Source organism: Lygodium microphyllum, chromosome 27, assembly GCF_053477565.2.
Source record: "Lygodium microphyllum isolate KBCC chromosome 27, Lygodium_microphyllum_v1.1.10, whole genome shotgun sequence".
In the NCBI taxonomy this organism is placed as follows: domain Eukaryota; kingdom Viridiplantae; phylum Streptophyta; class Polypodiopsida; order Schizaeales; family Lygodiaceae; genus Lygodium; species Lygodium microphyllum.
This window is the reverse complement of record NC_141161.1, coordinates 900307-923095: the sequence shown is the minus strand read 5'-3', so window position 1 is coordinate 923095 and position 22789 is coordinate 900307. Positions and strand designations below refer to the sequence as shown.

Here is a 22789-nt window from a genome sequence, read left to right as displayed (position 1 = left end):
TTTCAAAGCTGCGAGTTCTACTAAACAATGCTCTGAGTTATGCGTCTATCAAGTACAAACAACTTGCATTTATCCAATGAAGATATAACTTTAACTGTCTTATTACCTGAAAAGAAAGGCTATGGTTTTTGGTTTTGTAAAATCAACATGAGAATAATCATTCAATGGTGTATGAAAGGTCAAGCATTTCTTTGGGTGTACAATATCTCAATCTCAAGGCCTCCAAGAAATCGTTCATCTCAAGAAAGGATGTGGAGTTTCTGGAAGTCTACTGTCAATTTTCACTCGTTTATAAGTTGCTAGTAAAAAGCAAAATAGGGGTAGAAAGTTGTTCTTTTTGCAGTCGTCCATGTGTAAAAAAGTCATTATGTTTTTTTGTTTATTATAAGATATTGATTTATGAGCAGAATCTTCAACTGGCATTCACATTTACATTTTGGCCTGTTAAGCTGGTGCACCAGCAATGCACAATAGGGACAAAATCATTGCTTGCATCAGTTACTGAGTAACAAAAACGATGTCAACAGCAGTTGCAGTATTTCTGCCTTGCTACTTCCAAGGGATACGTCGATGCTGTTGCTAGCAAAGTTGACAGTTACTCCCATCCGGAAGTTCATCTCTTGCCAACTGATGAAATTCCTGATACATACTCCAATCAATGATTGCAGGCTATTGCAGGCTTCAGGGACATTTCCAAACAACTCCTCAGCTACACCATGTGAAGAAGTCACATCACATATTCTCAAGCCTTCTCATGCTCATAACCAAGGCTCTAATTTGGTATTAAAGTACCGACCTTTCACTCCTGCCAATATCCTAAACAAGAATCTTCTCTTAGCAATTAAAGTCTAGTGCTGTTGCAGCAACTGCTAGTTTTAAGAAGGGTGGAAGAAGCAGCACACAACTGACAAAAAGCCTGCTTGATGTGAACCTTCTTGCGTGCCAACATTCCGCCTGTCAATTCGGAGCTCTTTAAAGCTTGCTTTTGAATCAGGATTGCATTTTGTTCTTAGGATACATTTCATACGGTACCATGCCGTACTGTATAGGTTTCATGCATTCGAACTGTTTTTAACAAAAGTGAACATTTTTAAGTGGCTGTTGGTGGCTTTTTTCAAAAAAATGGCCTTTTTTTATCTCTCTGTCTTGAGCTGAAGCCTCTATTCAATCTTCATTACCTACTCTCCCTCTCCCTCACCTTCTCTTCCTCTTCTCTCCCTATCCCTCTCCCTCACACACACACACACTCTCTTTCTCTCTCTCTCTCTCTCTCCCTCCTATTTTTTTTAATGAACATGTTTTTTACATGTATTTTCTTAATGAAGATTTAAAACAATGTATTTTATTCCTAGGATTTCTGTGTACGTTCCATACTATACATATCCATCCATTGAACGTATGGAACTAATGTATGAAACCACCCTGTTTTAAATGTCTGATTTATCTTGATGCTCATAAATCCCTTTTCCAATATCTTCTCTAGTGCACATAGGAGTAGAGGTGATCAGACTCGACCACAACAATTCATGAGAGACAACAGAATTTATTGCCCTTCTATAACCAAATTTTATTAATAATCTAATCAGTATTTACTTGGAAGGCTTGAAGTTTTTCTCAACAATATCCTAAACTTGCTGCTCAATCTAAAAAGCATTGGTTGGTGGTAATCATGTTGAGTGACACCTAGGAAAGTTTTTGTATAAATGTTATGCTAATAATTAGAAACTTGTTATACATAGCTTGTGCATTTCTATTGCTGTAACATACAGCTGGTAGATTACAACCACATGCCTTGTCTGCTCAACTATTGGAGTCTTGCCCATTGCCAGTAATAAATGTCATGTGAATTCCATCTATACAACTTACTCTAATTCTATTTCAGTTACATGCAACTAGTAGGTTCCCACCTCCACACCTTGTCTACCCTCTGCCCAGCAGCTATTCATAATTCTATCCATTGCCAGTGATGTGGGCTAAGTGTTCATTACCAAAGGTCTGCAGACTGCATCAATGGGTGGATGAGAAAAGTAGTGTTTCTTGGGCACTACCCTTACTGCATATTATGAGCTCTAATGGCATTAGACTACTGCATGTTTTATAGCACACAAGACCTCCTCCTAATGCTTTGTATTTGAACAGAATTAAGTGGTCCATTTCTAGTGAAGTAGAATGAGTCCTTGTTAGATATGCTCAAAGCCCCACCCTCATAAGGTGCCACCAATGATCCATGGTACTCTAAGTTGTAAGGATCCCATTATGAGTAGAAGCCATGTGTGAACTCTGGGTACTAACTTGTCTATCAAATGAGGTCTATGCGACTTGATGGCAAAAAAGCGATCTTTGTGAATCTAGCCTTTTAGAGTAGTTATGCTGGTAGCAACTCAAGGCACAGTGCATGTAGTTGCAGGGTGGGAGCTATCAAGGACCCCTATTTTGAGGTTTGGGAAGCCACAAAAGCACCTCACTGGGGGTTTTTAGGTGTGGCAATGGCACCTAACAAGGGTCCTAGGCCAATACACCGGCCTGACAATTTCCCTAAAATATTCCACGACCGACTAGGAAAGGTTTAAAATATAGTCAGACAAGTTGACCAGACTACCTCCCCGGACTATAAAAGGAAGACCCCTCCCAAGTCATCATCGGCTAGACTTAGCTCTTTGCCTATCATTTGTTTGCATCACTATCTAAGCTTCACAGTGGAAGTGCATGGGTGTACATAGCCATCTTTGCATCAATTTGTTTAAATTAAAGAAGTTTCTATTCTTCTCATATTTGTTATGTAATCTCTACTCCTTGCTCCAATTCTATTCGTTGCGTTGTGTAATTTTTACAGTTCTTTGGAATGCAACTCAATAATTTGAACTTGCCACTCCTCAACCCAATAGGAGGAAGTACGAATTACACCAAATGTTAAAATTGTAATCCTCATGAATGTGAATAATAGCCACCAACCTTTGAACTTTTTTATGTTATTTGTAGTGGACCCAACCTAAAGCTGAAAGTTCTGCCCACTCACCCTAAAACATGCTCAAGAGGCAGGGCCGCATCCAAGCACGCTATAGCAGATAAGAATTGTACAATGCCAACAAATGAGACCATTTTTACTTCCCTATGATAGATAAAGCTCAAGGATATTGGCTTGAGCGCAAGCATCCATCAGCTGATCGCTGACCTTTGAGAGCACTAAATGCATTGTCAATGCCATAACTTGCAAATAGGTGGACTTTCTTAATCTACTTACATCTGTTAATCCGCAATGCGAACCAAAAACCTTACAGTGTGTGGAAGTTTCATCCATCATTTATTAAGGTGTGAAATACATAAACTCGGCACAAATGTGAGCTGTGGATGTGCAACAAAAATGAAGGAGACGTGTTAAGATCACCCCTGCTGCCTGCAACTGAAGACCAAACCCAAATACACATGGTTTGATCCACCTCCAACCCACATGTAAATTTTGGGGATATGAGCAAATTGTTTACACACACTCCAACTTGTCTATTTACTCTGATTCTTCTACAGCTCTGACTTTATTTTCATGATCATTTTGAAAAACCAATTTTTCTGCACAAGGATATTAGTGTGTTCAAGTTACAACCAAGGAGACTAGCACCACTAAAAAGGCATCAGAAATAAGTAAATTCACACTTGCTTTCCTTTCCAACACCCCAAGTAGTGCAAAGTTTTTTGTTTTTTATTCAAAGATTTGCTTTAAAGCACACTTGACATGATGGGATCTCACCTTTTGAATGAAGAGATTGCCCTTCTTCCTCCACATTTGTCTAGGCTTGTTCAAGACTACGCTTTCAAAAATGGTTAACCTGATAATGGTCCACACATGCAGCAGTCCAAGAGAATTCACCTATCTCCTCACCCATAAGGAGGCTAACCAGGAGCACAACCAGGAGTGCAAATGTACAACTTCTCAAAGCAAATTGCCAGCGTCAGCTACAACGTACACAAGAACCAACTGTAGCAAGATGCAGGAAACCATCCACATATGTGACTATATGGTTCTGCTGCAAGGCCCTGGTAGAAAAAGGGACAAGGACTGTTGAGCTAAAAATACATTATCTTCTTCAGAACAGCCCCAAAACATGCTTAATTCATGAATTCAAACTCTTTATTAGAAAGAAATGTGTTCCTAGAGAGTGCTTATGTCCCATAAGCACAAACCCTACTTGGGAAGACCCAAACTTTCTATAAATAGATAGGCTTCCCTCCACTCAGCCCCAATCTCGTTTTTGTTGTTTGCAACTGCCATATTTGTGCTGTCCACAACTCGTTCACAAGGATATCTCAACCAAAGCTTTCCATCATTACTGTCCTTCATTAGCCGCCTGCAGCCCAATCCCTTATTGCTGTTTTCGGAGGTTTCTCAGCCTAATCATCACCCTTCCCACTTGATGACTACTATCAGAGGCTGGAACAGCTTGTGTTGACTGCATACACACCGTTTGGAGCTGCCATACAGCCTGCCCAGCTGCTGTCCGCTGCCACGTCGTCATTGCTGCCTCTCTTTGCAGGTTTTCTGCATCCGACTATCCATTTGTCATCACTGATCTGGCATTATACTGCTGCGTTTGCTGCTGCCATACACCTTCGAAGGCCTGCTGCATTTCGGGATCCATCCAAGCACGATACACTCTCCAACTCATTCTCTCTGCCCTGGTCCTTCAGACACTAGAGTTCATGGTTCAATAGTCTTCATTGTATGGTGTGTTTGCTACATTGAGCTTTGTATTATATTTAGTATTCATCCATTATCATTCACAGTGTTCATTGTCTCTAAGTTACAATAACCCTAACCATGTTTCTTTCTTAGTTGTGTGTTTGCCATACAATTTTGTTGTGTTTTCTATGTTAGAGCGATTCCTTACACAGTATCAGAGCTAGGTACTTTCTAAAGAAACCTAGCCTCTAAATCGAATTTGGGGCAGCATTTGGCCAGTTCCAGTTAAAGCAAGTCCTAGGTAAAAATCAAGGGACAAATTGCCCAATTTATTTGTTGATTGTTGGATCAACAAGGGGCTTTTGGATCAACTAAGGAGATCGTGGAATCTCGACTTGAACTAAGGAGATCGTGGAATCTCGACTTGTAATACATCCATTGGCAATTGAAGTTAAAGAAATACCGAAAGGGGCGCCAGTTTTGGGGCCAACAAGGTGTCTAGTGTCCAAGATTATTAACATAAATTGTGTATTTCAATTTATGTTTATTTGTTGATTGTTGTAATTAAGTGCTTAATAAGGGAATTCCAAGAATGAAATGCCAAATCTTGGACAAGGCTCAGAGCAAGTTAAAATTATTATTGTTGGGCATGATGCAAGACCTTCAAGGCATAATGAGACTGACGATCAACAAAGTGAAGAGGAATTTGATGACCAGTTCAAGAATCGAATGAGAACAGCAACAAATCTCTTTGTAAAGTTGGCAAAGGATCCTTAGTTTACTCAATTTTCGAATGCTCCGAAGAAGGACAACAAGGGCAAGAATAAGAAGTCATCTTTTACACCTTCAAGATAACAGGGTGCACAAAAGGTAATGCCAAATCCTTCACTTAAAGCACCCAAAGAGGCCAATGAAGTAAAACAATTGGTACCTATAGGGCAAGGAATGCAAATGCAAGGCCATCCATCATAGAAGTACCAATCCAATGGATTTTGGACAACCGGGCACGCATGCTATGATGGGGCAGCTAGGATACTTTGATAGTAGCACGATTTTTCATGCTATGGTTGGACAGGGACTACATACGGGAATATATGGCACAAATCCCTTTGGTTTGTAGCAACCCATGCATAGACCCAATGTATTCGGCTGAAATGTGCAAAACCCTATGTATGGCAGCATTGGCTTGATGCCTGGGACACAAAGTAGCATGTTTGATAAAGCATCTGCACCCCTGAATGTTAATGGGGCTCCAAGAATGAGTGCTGGTCATGCAAATGCTCCATTTGGTGTTGGTCTTAATGTAAATTTAACAAATGCACCCTTTTTGCAGTAGCCAATGTATGAGTAACTTGACACCCAAAGGGGCACCAAAAGACTATGATGAGGATAGAAAAGCAATGAGGTTTGAGTCCTTTTGTAGTGCACAAGATAGGTTGAAAGCTTTGACTTTCATTCAGCAATTTGATGCAACCTATTCAAGGGGAACTTCACCGAGTCCTCAAAGATTCAAAAGGCAACCACTTTCTTGAAGGGGATTACATTGCAATGGTGGTCCACTCTTTTGATGTAAGGTAGAGGACTGTCAACTGGGTACAATTCAAGTATCGAATTGGTTGACAAGTACCTTTGAAATGGACACCATGACAACTTGGAATAAGGTAGATGCTAAGGAATGTAAGAATTTGGAGCAATATAATAAGAAATTTTGGGATGCATTGCTGCCCGTCTCTTCTTATCACCCCGTATCCCTTCATGAGCAAGTGGAAAATTGTATTTGTGGGCTGCCTAAAGAAATAAGGGATTTTTGTATTAAATCCACCATCTCTAACATGTCTCAACTCATAGAGACTCCTACTAAAGCAGATGCTTTGTTGTGTGGAAAGGATTCGGGCTTCCTAGAAAGTGGGGAGAAGTCAAATAAAAAGTTGTTTTAAGGTTGAGAAAATGGGAAAATCTGAAAATCAATGTGAAAAGAGGTCAAAACAGCAAATAAAGGACTCGAAAACATTGGCACAACGTAGGGAACTCATGGCTACAAATAAATGTTCATTTGTGAATAGGAGGGTCACATTGCAAGGGACTATTCAAATAGATAGCAAGCTGGAAAATCAGAAAATAAGGGAGATTCTAAGGGAAAGAAGCCCAAAACATCAGTGGGATTGGTGCCCAATGTTGTTAATGATCAGCACAATAATTATGCTACTCAATTGTATAGAGCATGGGGCAAAATTAGGGATCACTATACATTGATTTTCTTTAATAATGGTACACAAGCCAACTTCATCTCTGTTGACATGGCAACCCATCTAGGCATCGAAGAGAATGAGATGAAACCCATGGGGGAAGTTGAAATAGCATTTATGCAGAGCCCGTCACACTGCTCGTTGGAAAGCTTCGGTTTACATATATAGGGATATGTCAACAGCAAAGAGTTTTTCATTGCTCCACTTGAGGGTTGCGATGTGTTGCTTGGTATGCAATGGTGTCACCATATCCATGTGGTGATTGATTTACGTGCAAAAGAGATCACAATTGAGCATAAAGAAAAAACACACACACTTAATGTAAAGTTGAAAGGTGAATCTGTCCCTATTATACAAATAGCTACCATTTCTAAATTAATGAAAGATTATCTTTCAGTATACTTGGTTTTTACTAAGGATAAAGATAATAGTGAGAATGTTGGGAACATATCTAAGTTAGAGAAGGATCACATGTTATTTCTGAAAATGTATGTCGCTTACTTCTCTCAATTACTTCTAGGGCAACTAAAGCCTAAACAGCTTAAAGATCATGGCATAGATCTTATCCCTCAAAGTAGCCCACCTAATAAGCCATCCTACAGAATCAGTGCAACCCAACATGAGATTGAGTCAGGTAAATGAGCTATTAGAAAAAGGGTTGATTCTGCCCAACTCGTCTCCTTTTTGTTCTCCAGTGCTTTTGGTGGAAAAAAAGGATGGTTGATGGCATATGTGTATTGATTATTGTGTCTTGAACAATATCACAATAAAGAATCTGTTTCCAATCCCTTGGATCGATGATGTTATGAATAGATTGCAAGGGGCAACTCTATTTAGCCGTATAGATTATGATCAGCTTTGCAATCGCCAGAGGCATGAGCACTTTGTGCTTAGAGATGGATTTTCGATGATGCATCGACAACTATGTGTCACAAAGCAATTGAGACCTAGAGTTATCACTGAAAGTCATGCTCCTCATATGCAAGACACATAGGTATTGATGCCACAATAAAGGCACTGGAGCATTTCTTTTATTGGCCAACTTTGAGGTATGATGTGGAGCAGTTTGTCACGACATGCATCATATGTCAGAAGGTAAAGCATGGTAGGCAAAAGATACCGGGCTTGTTGCAACCCTTGCCTATTCCACATAAGCCTTGGCAGAGCATTGCAATGAATTTTATTTTTTTGCTTCCTAGAATAGCTACAATGAATGATGGGATATGAACTATCATTTGCATATTTAGCAAATAGGCCCATTTCATTTCAGTGAGGAAGAAAATAATGGCTGATCATATGGCATGATTATTTTTGCAACATATCTTTAAGTATCATGGCATGCTAGAGTCGATCATCAGTGACGGAGACCCTCCAATGACCAGTTTATTTTGGAAGGGGTTGTTTGAAAATATGGGTACCACTTGAAATTCTTATCCTCCTTCCATCCACAAATAGACAATCAGTCTCTAAGGAAGCCAATTGCACAATGTTGGATCTTTTTAGGTGCTATGTTTCAAACCACAAGACACAGTGGAAGTAGTATTTGCCATTAGTCGAGTTTGCTTACAACAATACAGTGCATAGTTCCACTAGCAAATCTCCATTTGAGGTGGTTGAGGGTCGCAAAAAGATACTACCTATCTTGCAAACTAAGGAGAGGATCTTTGAGGCTGATCATTATGTGGAAAACTTGGGTGCAACCTATGCAAAGATAAAATATACACTTCAAAGATCATAGGAAAAGCAAAAGAAGATAGTTGATCGCCACGGACGTGCTTTGCAATTTGCAGAGGGTGATTATGTATTGCTGCATTTGAAAAGTCAAGGCTAAAATGGATGAAAGGAAAAAAGAGGTTGTATCCGAAGTTGAGTATGAGATACTATGGACCCTTCCACGTGTTGGAAAATATCAGTGATGTGGTATATCAGCTGAAATTACCTCAAAAATTGGCAGATCACAATGGCTTTCATGTCAATTTTTTGAGGCCTTTTTGTGGTGACGTACTAGAGGATATGTTTGCTGAAATTCAGCCTAAGATTGACGAGCTGGATAAGATTTTGGTACCTAAGCAAATCTTGGTAGATAAGGAAAGAAAGGTTAGAGGTAAAGTTTTTAGAAGTTATTTAGAGAAGTTTCAAAATTATTCACCAATGGATACAAAATGGATGAAAGAGGATGACCTAGCAGACCATCCTCAATTGTTGCAACTTTACCTAGATGCCTTTCAGTTAGAGCCGACTTCAGTTTGAGCTCAATCAAGTTCAGCAAAGCAGGGGCTCAGAGTATCGCCTGATACTCAAGGGGAAGGTAGCACTTCCACTCCTCCAGTTGTGGACAGCTCTTGTATGTAGTGAATCTCAGATGCATTCAATATGCATCCAAGGTACCGTGCTAATTGTATAGCTACCATGGGATCACTACTCAATGTACTAGTCACTGTGAGATGTATGCAAATGAGTATGGTCACTACCAAAACTCTGAGACCGTACTTTTACATTAGTTTGAGATAAGTTCTTGATTGGTTGGGCATGAGCTTTTACCTCACTTTTGAGATCAAATTCTAATCAGTTTCTGTTCAATTTTTTATCAGTTTGAGAACCTTTTATGGTTACTTTGGGATCAGTTTTACATCAATTCTTGCATCAATTGCTGATCAGTTTTTGCAATGAGTCTATGATCAGTTTGGGATCACATATGCAACAGTTTGTGATCAGTTCTCAAATCAGCAAATGATTAGATTATGCTTAGTTTTAAATGGTTTATAGCTGGTTCCATGGACAACAACATATTAGTAAATGCCATTGATAGTTTTAGCCGTAGTTTATGCTGAAAATATGCTTTGCTATGGTTGTGAAGTCAAAACAGTTGAGAAACATGAGTTATGGATGCATCCAATGGGTTTCTAGCAACAGTTCTGGACTGTTTTTCAGATTTATATCAGTTGGAAATTTTCAGCAAGTTTGAGGCATGTGGAATGGTTAGACAACAATGGCCAATGTTGTGACCGTGATGCCTTATGGAAATTCCAATGCAATATGATTTTCCTTTGGCACAATGCAATGCAATCAAGGACGATTGCAAGGATTTCAAGGAAGAGGTCTATCACAGGGACGTGAAATTTCAAGATACTCTAATCTTTCCGATAACATTTGATTAAGATGTTAATCAAATGTGCAAGGTTGTTTAGTACATGTGATGCATATGGCAGTTATTTCATGGTAACAGGTCAAGGACCCTGAGGATGCAGTAGATGTCAAAGACAAAAGTTGTGATGAGTTGTGCCAACTCAATCTTGGTAGTCAGTTGTTGTCAGTTTTGACCCTAGGGAAGTTGTTTGGCCAATAAGTGTCAATAATCGCACTACAGACTAGCATTAATTAATTAATTAATGTTGTCTAAGGGTCAACGAAGGTTGTGTTGCAAATGGACTAGCCAATTTAATTATGGATGGGCACATTTAATTTTGGGCAGGGTCAAAGGGGCTAAATTAATTTCCAGGATTATTTAATTCTGAAATTTAATTAACTGACTGGATAATGCTGAAAAATGGGTTTAGAAGGCTACCACTTGGCAAAAATGCCCATGCAATCTAAGAAAACGTTTTTGGGAGCTCGGTCTCAGTCATTCAATCAGTTTATAGTCTAGGAGAGAGAGAGAGAGGGGGAGGGAGGTAGCTACTAGTCCATTTTTTCATCAGAGAACATCAATTTGCTACAAAAGACAACCATCTGGGGGCCTCAACAAGCAGGGAGACAGCAACAAGACACCTTCCAAGGGCTAGTAATAGCATTGCTGATCAAGTGACAACATTTTGGAGGTGCCTGGTAGTAGGTGTCTACATTAAATGTAGGTTGGAGCAAGCAACTGGCAGATTTTAGGGCTTTCTCACAAAGAAAATCAGATCTCTCTCTCATCTTGGCTTTCTCTCACCTTCTCCAACCCATTCTCAAAAAATCTCAACATTTCTCAGTCATTCTAAGTAAATCTCTGTCAAATTTGGTGGATAGCAGAGAGATCTCTGCTATAAACCCTAAATTTCTGCAAAAATTAGGATTTAGCAACTACCTCGAGACCCATGCCAATAGGATAAGGCATCGTACACTAAAATCAATACATACAACTTGTTGTATTGTCAGGGATTTCAGATGCCAAGCCATCCATTGTAAATTTGGGGCAACATTTGGCCAATTGGGGTCCAGTTAGAGCAAGTCTTAGGTGAAAGTCAAGGGGCAAATTGCCCAATTTATTTGCTAATTGTTGGATCAGTCAAGGAGAACATGGAATCTCAGCTATTATAGGAGACTAAGGAATCTCAACTTGTAATACATCCATTGGCAATCGAAGTTAAAGAAATACGGAAAGGAGTGCCAATTTTGGGGTTAACAGGGTGTCTACTGTCCAAGATTATTAAGGTAAATTGTGCATTTCAATTTATGTTTATTTGATGATTATTGTAATTAAGTGCTTGATCAAGGAATTACCACCCTTTCCGAGGAGGACTGGTTTTCAGAACAACGTAGTTCTGGTTTGGACAGTAAGCATCCACAATTAATGTCTATGTATTGAATGCCTACATGCCATTCGAGTATGCTACATGGTTATGTTGATGCTTGGTATTGTTGTTTATGCCCAAATATGTTTATGTTGAGCTCTACATCTTAGATTTGAGCTCCGTTGGTTGCATTTGGACAGTGGCTATTTGCTTCAATGATTTTCACTTGTAGGCTTGAAGACTTGTTGAATATATATGCTCTTGGATGTATGTATGATGTACTTAGGGCACCCCGATGCTATGAGCTCTCTGCGTTGAGCTTCCTTTACTACTTTTAGATACTCTAGATTTGCTCCAGCGAGAGTACTTCGTATTTTTACACAGAGCTTGGTTTATTTGAGTTGGTGGAAGACTCTCTTATGCTTTATCGGTTTAGGCATATACTATCACTGTAGAGATTTATAACTGTGGACTGATTGCCTTTGATTTAGGCACCTTGTATCACTTATTGTTAGTGAGTTGTTAGTGATGGATACATGCTTGGCATGCATTGTGGTATGCATCTATGTACCTAACACCTTGGATGCTTTGACAGTCTTTGATACTCCGTGTTTTATGCTACATTGCTAGTTGCATTGTTCAACCCGATTGCTATCTCGATTTTCCTAGCAGTGAGAGCTTATTCTTTTGCATATTTGCCTAAAGATACATGCTAATTTACTATAGTTTTATGGACGACCATGCTATAAATCAATTTTGAGCAGTTCTTTTGAAAGCAGACACTTGTTTTCAATACTCTAGTGCTTCTTGCTTCTGGGCAATAATGTATTAGCTCAGTCTTTCTTCTATTGCACATTTTTTGGCTTGGTTTTGCGACTAATTTGTTGTTATTACAACAGCCCATATTCTCTTTGTTTAGCAGACATAATGGCAGGTGCTTCACACGCTTCCAATGACAATGCTATCTTCAACATAGAGAAGTTGGATGGCAATAATTTCTAATATTAGAAGACTCAGATTTGGCAAGTATTGGTGCAAAAGAAACAAGTCAAGTCATAGAAGTTAGAGGAAATAAAGCAAGAACTTTATGATGCAGATGATTGGGAAGAGCTTGATGAGCTATGTAAGTCTACCATCATTCTGTCATTGTCAAAGCAAGTATAGTTCAATGTCACTGAGACTGAGGGTGGTGCTTATGCATTATGAAAAAAGATTGTGATCTCTATGATAAGCAGTCCTGCAACTTAGTTGTATTGATGTAAGAAACTAATGGACCTTCGCATGAAGAAAGGGAAGACTATGTCTTCTCATTTAAATGAGTTTCATTCATAGTAACAGGGAACGGCCGTCCCGAGGCCCCGAAACGCGGGAACGCCGTCCCGAACGGATGGGCCGAATGGGGACGCCAAAATGGGATGGGAACGTCCCCTGTCCCGTCCCCAACAGCTATCCCCCCGCCCCGTCCGTCCCCTACCCCGTCCCCTTGTCACGTCCCCTATTAGAGGACGATTTTTTTTTATTTTTTTGTGGGTTGTGGGAGTGGGTGACTTTTAGGGGGTGGTTTTTTTACACGTTCTTTGGTAGTATTCATTCACCCACACACACTGTAACATGGGACCAGTTTTGGGGATAGGGATGGGAATAGGGACGGGCCCACAGGGACAAGAATAATAAATTGCCATCCCCTGTTACCACAAGAGGGGGCTCTAACATGGGAATGGGATTGGAACGAGAAGCTACAAAATGGGCATCCCCTATTACTATGCCCACACATCCATCCACCACATCATATGCATACATTTTCAAATGCTATTTATGTATGCCGTTCCCTCCTGCATGTCACCCCCCGTCCCCGTTCCTTGCTTTTAGCCGTCCCCCGTCCTCGACCCCATCCCTGTTCCTGTCCCCGTTCCCGTTGCCCATTCCATGTTACTATGGTTTCATTCCATTTTCAATCGCTTACTTCGCAGAATCTTAAGTTTGAGGAGAATGTCAAGTCTCTTTTCTTGCTTGTTACACTACTTGAGTTTTGGAATTCATTCCGCACTACTATGAGTATAAACCCTCTTGAAAGTGGGTTTCAGCTCAAGGATGTAGAGAGTGCTTTGCTTATAGAAGAGGTAAATAAGAAAAATGTTGATGCAGCCTGTACTTCTCATGCACTTACAGTGAGATGCAAAAATGATGGAAATGGAAATAATAATTGTAGTAGTAGACTCGCATCCCAACAAGGGCAATTCCAAGTCTCATGGGCAATCGTGTAGTAAGTTCCATGGTCCTAAGTCCTCTCTTACTTGTCATTATTGTGGACAGTAGGGTCACATAAGACCATCGTGCCATAAGATTCACAATGATAAGTGCAAAAAAGGTAAAGGAAAAGTGTAGGATAATGCCAAATCTTCCAATGATCGCAGCATTCTTCTTATGTCCAATGTTAAGATGGAAGAGATAAATGCCTTGGAGTACAACTTATATGATTACATACTTGTTTCTTCATCACTTGATGCTAGTCAGTTAACCGATGCTCTATCTTTTTACTCTTACTGTTGGCCTCTTGATTCAAGGGATTTATTTCATGTTGGCCCACACCATCATTGGTTTTATAGCTACCGTACTATCTTAGGTTCAATTAGATTGGGAGATAACATTACATTGGATATTATTGGCACAAATGATGTGAAATTACAACTTGATACTAATACTCCATTTGTGCTTTATGATGTATATCATGTCCTGGCTTTGACTAAAAGGCTTATCTCTATTGAACAATTGGATGATGATAGGTACCATGTCTCTTTTGGTGATTCTACATGAAAGATTACTTATAGTAGTCGTGTTTTGCTAAAGTTGCCAAGGTTAGTAGCCTATACCCTTTGCTTGTATCTAGATCTGTTAATCATGTTTGGGCTATGACTGATCTTCCTCATGTATCTCTTTGGCATCGCCGTCTTGGGCATATGTCCCTTAAAAGAATAAAAGTACTCACTCATCTGTAGTATTTTCTGCCTCTTGACTACTCATGTTTTGAATATTATGATCATTGTTTATATGGCAAGTAGACATGTAACTCTCATAAAAAGTTTGGCTCTATGCATGTGGATGTACCTTTGACTCTTGTGCATTTAGATGTTCGTGGTCCCATGCCCTATCAGTCATTAGGTGGTGTTAAGTACTTTGTGACGTTTATTGATGATTACTCACATAAATTTTGGGCCTATCCTATAAAGCAAAAGTCGAAGGCATGAGCTACTTTTCAATACTTTCTTGCTATGGTTGAAAACTAGTCTGGGCATAGATTGAAATGCCTACAATCTAATAATGGGAGTGAATGTCTCTAAGGCATTTGAGCAGTTTGTGTGATGAGAGGGGTATTACGCATTAGTTGACCACCTCACACACCCCACCCCAAAATGGTATTGCAAAGCACATAAATAGAACTATTCAAGAAAGGCTCCGCAATATACGTAGTCAAGTAAGCTTACCACAATACTATTGGATTGAGGCAATTACTACTATGGTTCAGTTAATTAATAAATCCCCATACACTGCTCTTGGTGGGAGTTGAAAGAAGGTATGGTCCCATAAACCTCCCTTGTATGCTCACTTGTGTGTCTTTGAATGTGAGGCTTTTTGCCATATTCCCCAAGACAAACACAATAAGCTGAATCTAAAATCTGCTAAATGCATCTTTCTTGGATATGGTGATGCAGGTGAGATGGGCTATCGCCTTTGGGATCCACAAACTCGGAAGGTTATCCGTATCCATGATATCATATTCCATGAGGAAAAGATGCATACGAGACCAGAGGAAGTAGTTGAGATACGTAGGATGATCTTTAAAGAGGAGCCTAAGAGGGGGTGTTGAGCTAGAAAATGCATTACATGCCAATTAGCTCTTAAACAGCCCCAAAGCATGCTTGATTAATGAAAAACCCCAAAAGGAGGAGCAGTTCTAAAGAGTTTCTATATAAAGTTTAAACCCTAATTTGAAAGGGTCCATTCACATCTATAAATAGACAAGCTACCCACCATTTAGCCTATCCTTTGTGCAAGTTTTCTCATCCTTGTCTTCCAAGTTTCAACTAACAACCCTCTTCCACTAGCTGTCCATCCCCTAGCAACTGCTACTACATGGTCTACAACTGTTGTCAGCCTCCCACTGCTGTTGGTGATCAGCTTTCATCATCTATATCAAGTCGTTTTTGTGTTTTCAATACTTTTCTTTATTAGTCCGACTAGTGGTTACTGCACTCGAGATCCATCTCCAACTGGCAATACTCATCAACACCTCCCTCAACCTACTCCCACGAGAGCCACTGGCTATTGGACAGCTCTGCCCTTGAGCATCTTGTACATTCTTTCCTTCATTTACAATATTCGCTCATTCACTCCATAGTTCTCTCTCCCCTCTATTTAAGTTTGTGTGTTTTGTGTTTTGCATTTTGCATTTAGGGTTTGAGTTTTGCACATCACTATATATGTCTTTGTGTTTCTGTCGTGGTCAAATACTTTGTGTTTCCTGAGTCCAAAACCTAGCAATTTCTTCACACCCTAAGGGACTTGAGTTGAGCAAAAATATATTTCTGCAAGGGGGTTGTCCATCTTTAATCCTTAACTTGTCTTCGTTTATCTATGTATCCATGGCTTGATTCTCTAAATAATTGTCATATTTAGCTTTAAGTATTCTCTCTCTCTATTTTCTTGAATTGTTTAAGTCTTGAAAAGAAGCAAATCTTATAATTGCAGGTATACTATAGTATACAAGGCTTTTATAATACATGCATTGTATTTGAGTGCATTGCATTTTTGTGAGTGCAGCATTATTCAGCCTTGTGGACCTACATTTATGGTCTCATTAATTATTGGCCGACCTAATCATTATTTTGCTTTATTACTACCTATTTATAGGCCATCTCTCCTCCGTGCCATTATCCTCATGTGCATATACATTGCACTTTGCTCAAGAGGAAGAGACTACGAAAACTCTTCTAGTTGCCCATAACATGTGCCTTTCAACACACACTTGAGCTCTAGTATAAGGATTTCGTTTCCCCAGTTCATGTGAAAGCACATAGAGATCCGATACCATTTTGTCCGAAAGGATCTTGGATTGAGAGTTAGAGCCAGTGCATTGTCATACAATAAACAATGTGAGGGATATCTTTACAAAGCCTCTTCCATTTCCTTTGCTTCTTTCTCATGTGCACTCCTTGGCAGCTCAAGCACAATGAGGATCCAAGAGGAGATGGTCATGGCTATCTCTCTATGAACCCTACATCAAGTTAGTGAGGGACAGCTCTTCCAATTGCAATAGTTTAGATTGTTTTAGTCCACTTTGTCCATTTTGTAATCATTCTTCTTCTTTTGGGTCCATCCATGTTATTTAGGACTAGGAGAGAGAGAAAGAGGAGAGAGAAGACTGCAGAAGAGAGAGATGAAGTGCAAAAGTGAGAAAGTCTAGTCGAGGAGAGAGAAAGAATAGAAATGGAGAGAGAAAGACGGAAAAATAGGAAAGAGATGGCTGGCAAACATGAAAGGACAAAAAGAGAAAGATAAAACAAGAGAAGACACTTGTACTAATATCAAAACTGGATACAAAACTTGTTACAAAATGATTGGTACCTTCACCTTTTATACTTGCCCCTATGTACCCTATTTTCACTCTCTTACATTCCATCCCCACTCGAAGAAGTTTTTGTCCTCAAAAATATTGGTGGACTGTTTACAATGGTTGAATGTAAAGGAAATCAGAGTACTACTCTGGTACAAGTGACTACAAAAAATAGGAAAAGCACTAATATGTACTAAGTAATGGATGAAATCGGAAGTGGAAAAGCGAATAGACCATATGAACATCCATTTGAAATGATAAAACTGAAAACTAAACCATCATAACTCCAAGAAAATACACCTGCAAACAATAGGTAGCTTGCTGTCTACTACAGACCCTGCTGTAGTAAAATTGAGATATCTTTTGATAGGCACATCCAAATCAAGTGTGCTATGAGTCAAAAGAAAGGTCATCAGACATACTATCAAGCCATATAGGTATTGCTCCTCTATAATCAAATCAGAATTGAAACTGAGCCAAAACAGTAAGCTGTCCATAAACTTCTGCAGTAGAACAAGAGATAAAATAACTAGTTTTCACTCAAATAAACATCTGAAAGATAAAAATGTGGACCTCAATATGGATGTTGGCCTAATGAAGGTGCAAAATCCTGCCCATAGCGTCCTAGATCAAAAGGTATACCATCATAATAATGATTAAGAGGAGAAAAATTGGTATCAAACTCCTAATCTTGACCACCTGGGTCAAATGGGTAGGAAGAAAGATCCCCATAATCATCACCATAAGCATATCCATCATCCATCATATTATAGCCATCATGAATCTCATGTACATCCTCATTATCAGCATACCATTCTTCAAAATCATTATCCAAATTTTCATAACCATAATCATATGCATCCAACTCCTCTTCTAGTTGATGTACTTACTAGTTACTGATTAAGTGTGAGCTGATGAATTTCCTCAACTAATCTATCATAAGCATGATCAAGAACGTCAGAGTCCTCATTTTCAGCATTCTCATAACCTTCCTCAAATGGTCCAAAAGGCTGATCACTTACCAAGTGATCTTTATATACATTGTCTTCTACTAGAGGATCAACTTGCTGATCAGCTTGGTCTTCTTCATGATCTTCATCTTGGTCATTAGCCTCTTCATGCTTTTCCTCTTGCCCATCATAGAACCCATTGTCCACTTCAGCATCATCGTTACCTTGAAGAAACAAAGAATTCAGCACTGCACTTGGTTGATTCCCATTGATTTGGTATCCAAGATCTATGGAAAAATCCTCTTCATCCTGGCTTTGTACGAAGTATCTTGCTATCCATGATTTACTTCTGCAGATTTAGCCATAAACCAGTATCAAAATATTCCAAAGAAGTAATTACATCTTGTAGAGTAAGCTCAGTACTATCCTTGAAGTGATTGCACCAAGTAGCAATTAATGCAAGCACTTTCTTTTTCCATGAAGCATGTTTTAGCAAAAGATTAATAGCCATCTCTACACAATGGCAAATATCCTCATGGTAGATACAAAGATGAATCAAGATAAAGATGGCATATTGTTAACCCTTAAACGAACAAGGTGGAAAATCCAGAAAATCTAAAGTAGAAGACAAGGCCAAGGCAAAAGCGAAATGGAGAACGAAGGCACGCCAAGAAAAATTGGAAAACACAATAAGTTTGAAAATTTCCTAAATCAAGGAGAGGCGCACAAGAAAGAGCACAAGTCAATACTTTTGTAAAAGAGCACAAGGCGCACTATAATTTATTTTAAGAGTGCCGGACTCTGACCCGTGCAAATTGTAAATGTGGATGGGGGATAGAAAGGAAGCTAGGAAGATAGGAAAACAATGGAAAAATGGCCTAGGCTATGGCCGGCCATGTAAAAAGAGGATTACCGTCCAAAAGGGATTTAGGGCTTTGTAAATAAAGTTCAAAAGATGAACGAGAGCTCATTCTTTGATGTGTGGCAAAGTGGACTCTTCTTCCTCTCTTCTTCTCTTCCCCTCTCTTGCTTGCTTGAGGGACGGAGTGTGAGTGAGTGAGTGAGTGATTGTGTGAGGGTGAGGGATCTTGGAGGTGAAGCCCTCCTCCATCTCCTCTCTTCTTTTTCTCTTTTCTTCTCTCATCTCGCGCGTGGCTATAGAGGATGGAGCTCGGAGATGGAGGCTTGAGGATGCTTGAGCTTGCATCAAGAATCATGGAGCTATCGAAGTGCTTAAGAGAGGAAGCAACTCGATCGGGCATCAAGGTAAGCTCACTACACTCGTAGAGAAGGATAGCGCGTCGGCTATGTAAGAGGTAGCCATTAGTGTTTGCTTGAAACACTTGAACAATAAGCGGTCCGTGGATCTTGGCGGTTGAGCTTGTGCTCACCTCTACATTTTGATTCCGTTGCTGGGACCAATAGATTCAAGCTTGAGCGCGCTTCAAATCGAGCATCGAAGTAAGGGTTTCATCCTTGAACCACAGCTTGAGATAGATAGGAGGTTTTGGTCTTTAATCCGTGCTACAAGTAAGTATTTTTTGTCTTTGATGGTTAGTTTAGTAGGAGAAATTAATTCAGTACCTTGCTTTCAATTTTTGTTACATTTAGAGTAAGTTAAGGTTAGAAAATCGGTTGGAAAAGTGTAGGGTTTGCTGTTGTAAAACAGGCCAAACAGGGCACAAATCTGGGAAAACCGGGAAGAAGAAGAGCTGAAGGGGGTTGAGGCCGACAAGCGAGGGAGCAAGAGTGGCAAGAACATTGTGAAGGAGGGATTCAATAGCCTAGAGACCAGGGGGGAGCTCAGGAGGCCGTCCCGTATTCGGCCCTCGGCCCTGCAATTCGGACGTATTAGGCCGAGTCTGATTTTTCCTAAATTTTTTAACAATTGAACCAGACCACCTAGACACCGGCCATACGAACATCCAAAGACCATACAGACGCTTGAGACGCCTTTCTGACACAAGGAACCAAGGGATCAACGAGACTCGAGCATAGAGGCAACACTAGTCGACCATCTAAGCAATCCAGCCCGGCAGCAGCATTGAGTGGAGTAGCACTAACCAATCATGACTGAGCGGAGGGAATAGCAGAGAACCCCACGGGGATGGCCAAAAACTGAGCGTACAAGCCTATCAGGCTAAAACCACGACGAGAGCGCTAGAGTCATCTAGGCACTTGTTTTCTCACTCACTCTGATTTCCAGCCCTCAAAGCACAATTGTGAAGAGCTAAAAGCCTGATTTCGCACAATGCACAAAAAAGAGCACACACACACACATACGCACAGAGTGAGGGTAAGTTGATGACTGGTTGTAATTAGCAAGGAACACACACAGACTTAAGAACTTAAAGGAACCCACCAGTAAGAGAAGACCCAAAGATATAGAAGGGTGATCGAATTCCCAAAAGCATGACCAAGCGAAGGACACATCCAAAAATCCAAACGCAACAAGGACAGACAATATTGTTAAAGTGGATCTACCCGGCCTTATCGACTTGATCGACAACTTGGCAGAACAGGAAGTCCTAGACATGAAAGGGTAGCTCAAGCCATAGAAGCAACGAGAAGCTTAACCTAGGAGACTTTCCTGAGGCTGTCCAGCAGTTAGTGAATAAATACGATGCTCAAACCCGGCAAGAGTATCGTGGTAGACCTATAGAGGACATCATAGTAGATCTCGAGGAGGAGAGAAAGTTGGCACGTAGGGCTCTGCAAGGCCTAGCTACGTACAACCAGGATCAACCAACTAGAAACTTACGCCAGAGCTTAGAAATGCAAGAGATCTAAAGAGTGCTAGCTTTAGTGGGCAGAAATTGGTCAAAGAGCGAGAGAGAGCTAGAAGGAGATCTCACATTGAGCAAGCTCCTGACAAAGCGGCTGCTAGATAACGGCCGCAGAACAAAGCGCGGCAGCATTGGCAACATCGCTGCTGACAGGGTTAGGAGTTAACCAAGGCTCTAGGAGCCAATCGAAAATCCCCGTGGTAGCAAAGCAGTTGGACAAATACCAAGCAACTGACGACCCATACAGTTTTGTGGAGCAGTTTGAGCAGGTCTGCAAGGCCAACGGCCTCTCTGATCCTACTCAACACTCCCAAGCCTTCGGACTATGCTTAGGCAACAAGGATTGAACCTGGTACACAAGTCTAGATACTGCGAAGCGTGCCGATTTCAATTGCTTGTAAAATCTCTTCATTAAGAGATTTTCTGAACCTGGATAACCTACTAGTGTAACTCATGAATGTGAAGCAGAGAGAGGACATCCGAGATTATGTGAACCATGTGAGGAGCCTCTTCAAAAGAATCCCAACGAGCAAGATACCAACCGAAAGAGCGGTAACCACGATGTTCATCAGTGAAATAAGAAGTAAAGAGCTCTACAAAGCCTTAGCCGGCAACTCGAGCTTACAGCAAGATGCACTGGCAAGGGTTTTTGAAGAAGCTATTAGAGTGGACGACCAACTCAAGGAAAGAGGCTCTAGAGGTTCAGATCGAGAGAATTCTAGCACCAAGAGTTCCGAGAGGGTCTCAACACCGAGTAAGAGAGCCGACCCAAGCATGCAGGACAAAGGAAAGGGCAGGGCATTGATTCGAGACAAAAGCTAGCAGAGATTAGGGTGGACATCGCCAAACTGCAAGAGATTATGAGACGGCCAACGCGCCCATATGCCCAATGTGTGCATTGTGGCGGAAACCACTTGCTAACCGAGTGTCAGGACCCTAGCTCATAACCATGTACTAATTGTGGTAGATTCGGCCATGACACCATGCATTGTCGATTGCCTCGGAGGCTCCCATACCCACAGCCTTACGATCAACCCTACCTTGCGAACAAGCCACCGAACTTCCTTGGAAAGGGAGCCCCATTGGCCCTAGGATGGAAATAAATCCTACATGTATCCCTAGACCGCCTGGACCCTATGTGACCCATCCACCTAGTGATACTCCAGTCCACTATGTGGACGAGCCTTATGTAAACCCGTATGTGTCATACGATGAGGAAGGCAACGCCATCCTCATGGACTATCGACCAATACCAGTGATGGCATTAGGTAGAGGCAGAGGCAGAGGCCTATGATGGAAAACCCAAGAACCAGTCGTGTGTTGGACTTGCGGTCACCCCGGACATATTTCTTCGCACTACTCTGAGAGGGAGCAAGCAAATAGAGATAAGGCTAACCTGAGATGCGTTGAGTGTGAAATCACTCATCTCTTTGTCGATTGCCCTAGGCGGAGACCATCCTCTAGTTCAAGAAACGGTCCATCGGTTCCATTGGGGTTGTTCGATGTTAAGACACTCGATGGGGAGGTCATGCCTATCCCATTGCATGTCATGACCCACGCGCAAACGAAGCACGCCGACATATCATTGCCAGGGCCTAGCAACCTGGACGCAACCTCAATTGGAAAGAAGAGTCGTAGACGAAGGAAGAAAAGACCAAATGCTAAGGTCACCCTCAAAACCAAAAGTGCCACGACACTACCTGTTGGAAGGAAAGTCATTGACGCAGAGGAAGAAATATCGGCTCCTTGGTCGGCTAAAAAGGAAAGTACTAAGGTCGAGGATAACCCAACCTAAAACGCCAATTCAAAGCCATCAAGAAGGTGAAAGAATGGGTGAAGGAGGCCCAAGAGCACCTAAAAGACGCTGAGCCCATATTAGAAGACGAGATCAATAATCTCTCAAGCATAAGCACACCAATCTCTCTCCCTCGACCAAGATCAAGGGAGGTGATGGCACCACAAGCTGGGTCGCCTACACAAAGCCTAAATGCTCTGGGCTAGCAAGACAATCAAGGCCATTGGCCAAGAACC

At 40.8% G+C, this 22789-nt stretch overlaps 1 long non-coding RNA gene across 2 annotated transcripts in view; it reads right to left on the bottom strand.

Moving 5' to 3' along the window:
- Nucleotides 1-3333: 3333 nt before the first annotated feature.
- Nucleotides 3334-22789, bottom strand: part of LOC148011994 (uncharacterized) — a 53594-nt gene continuing 34138 nt past the window's right edge. For both annotated transcript variants that reach the window (XR_015689081.1, XR_015689080.1), the window contains exons 4-5: nt 18045-18321; nt 3334-4029 (exon numbers count right to left, since the gene is read on the bottom strand). This is a non-coding gene — a long non-coding RNA (uncharacterized LOC148011994). The remainder of the gene's footprint in view (nt 4030-18044; nt 18322-22789) is intronic.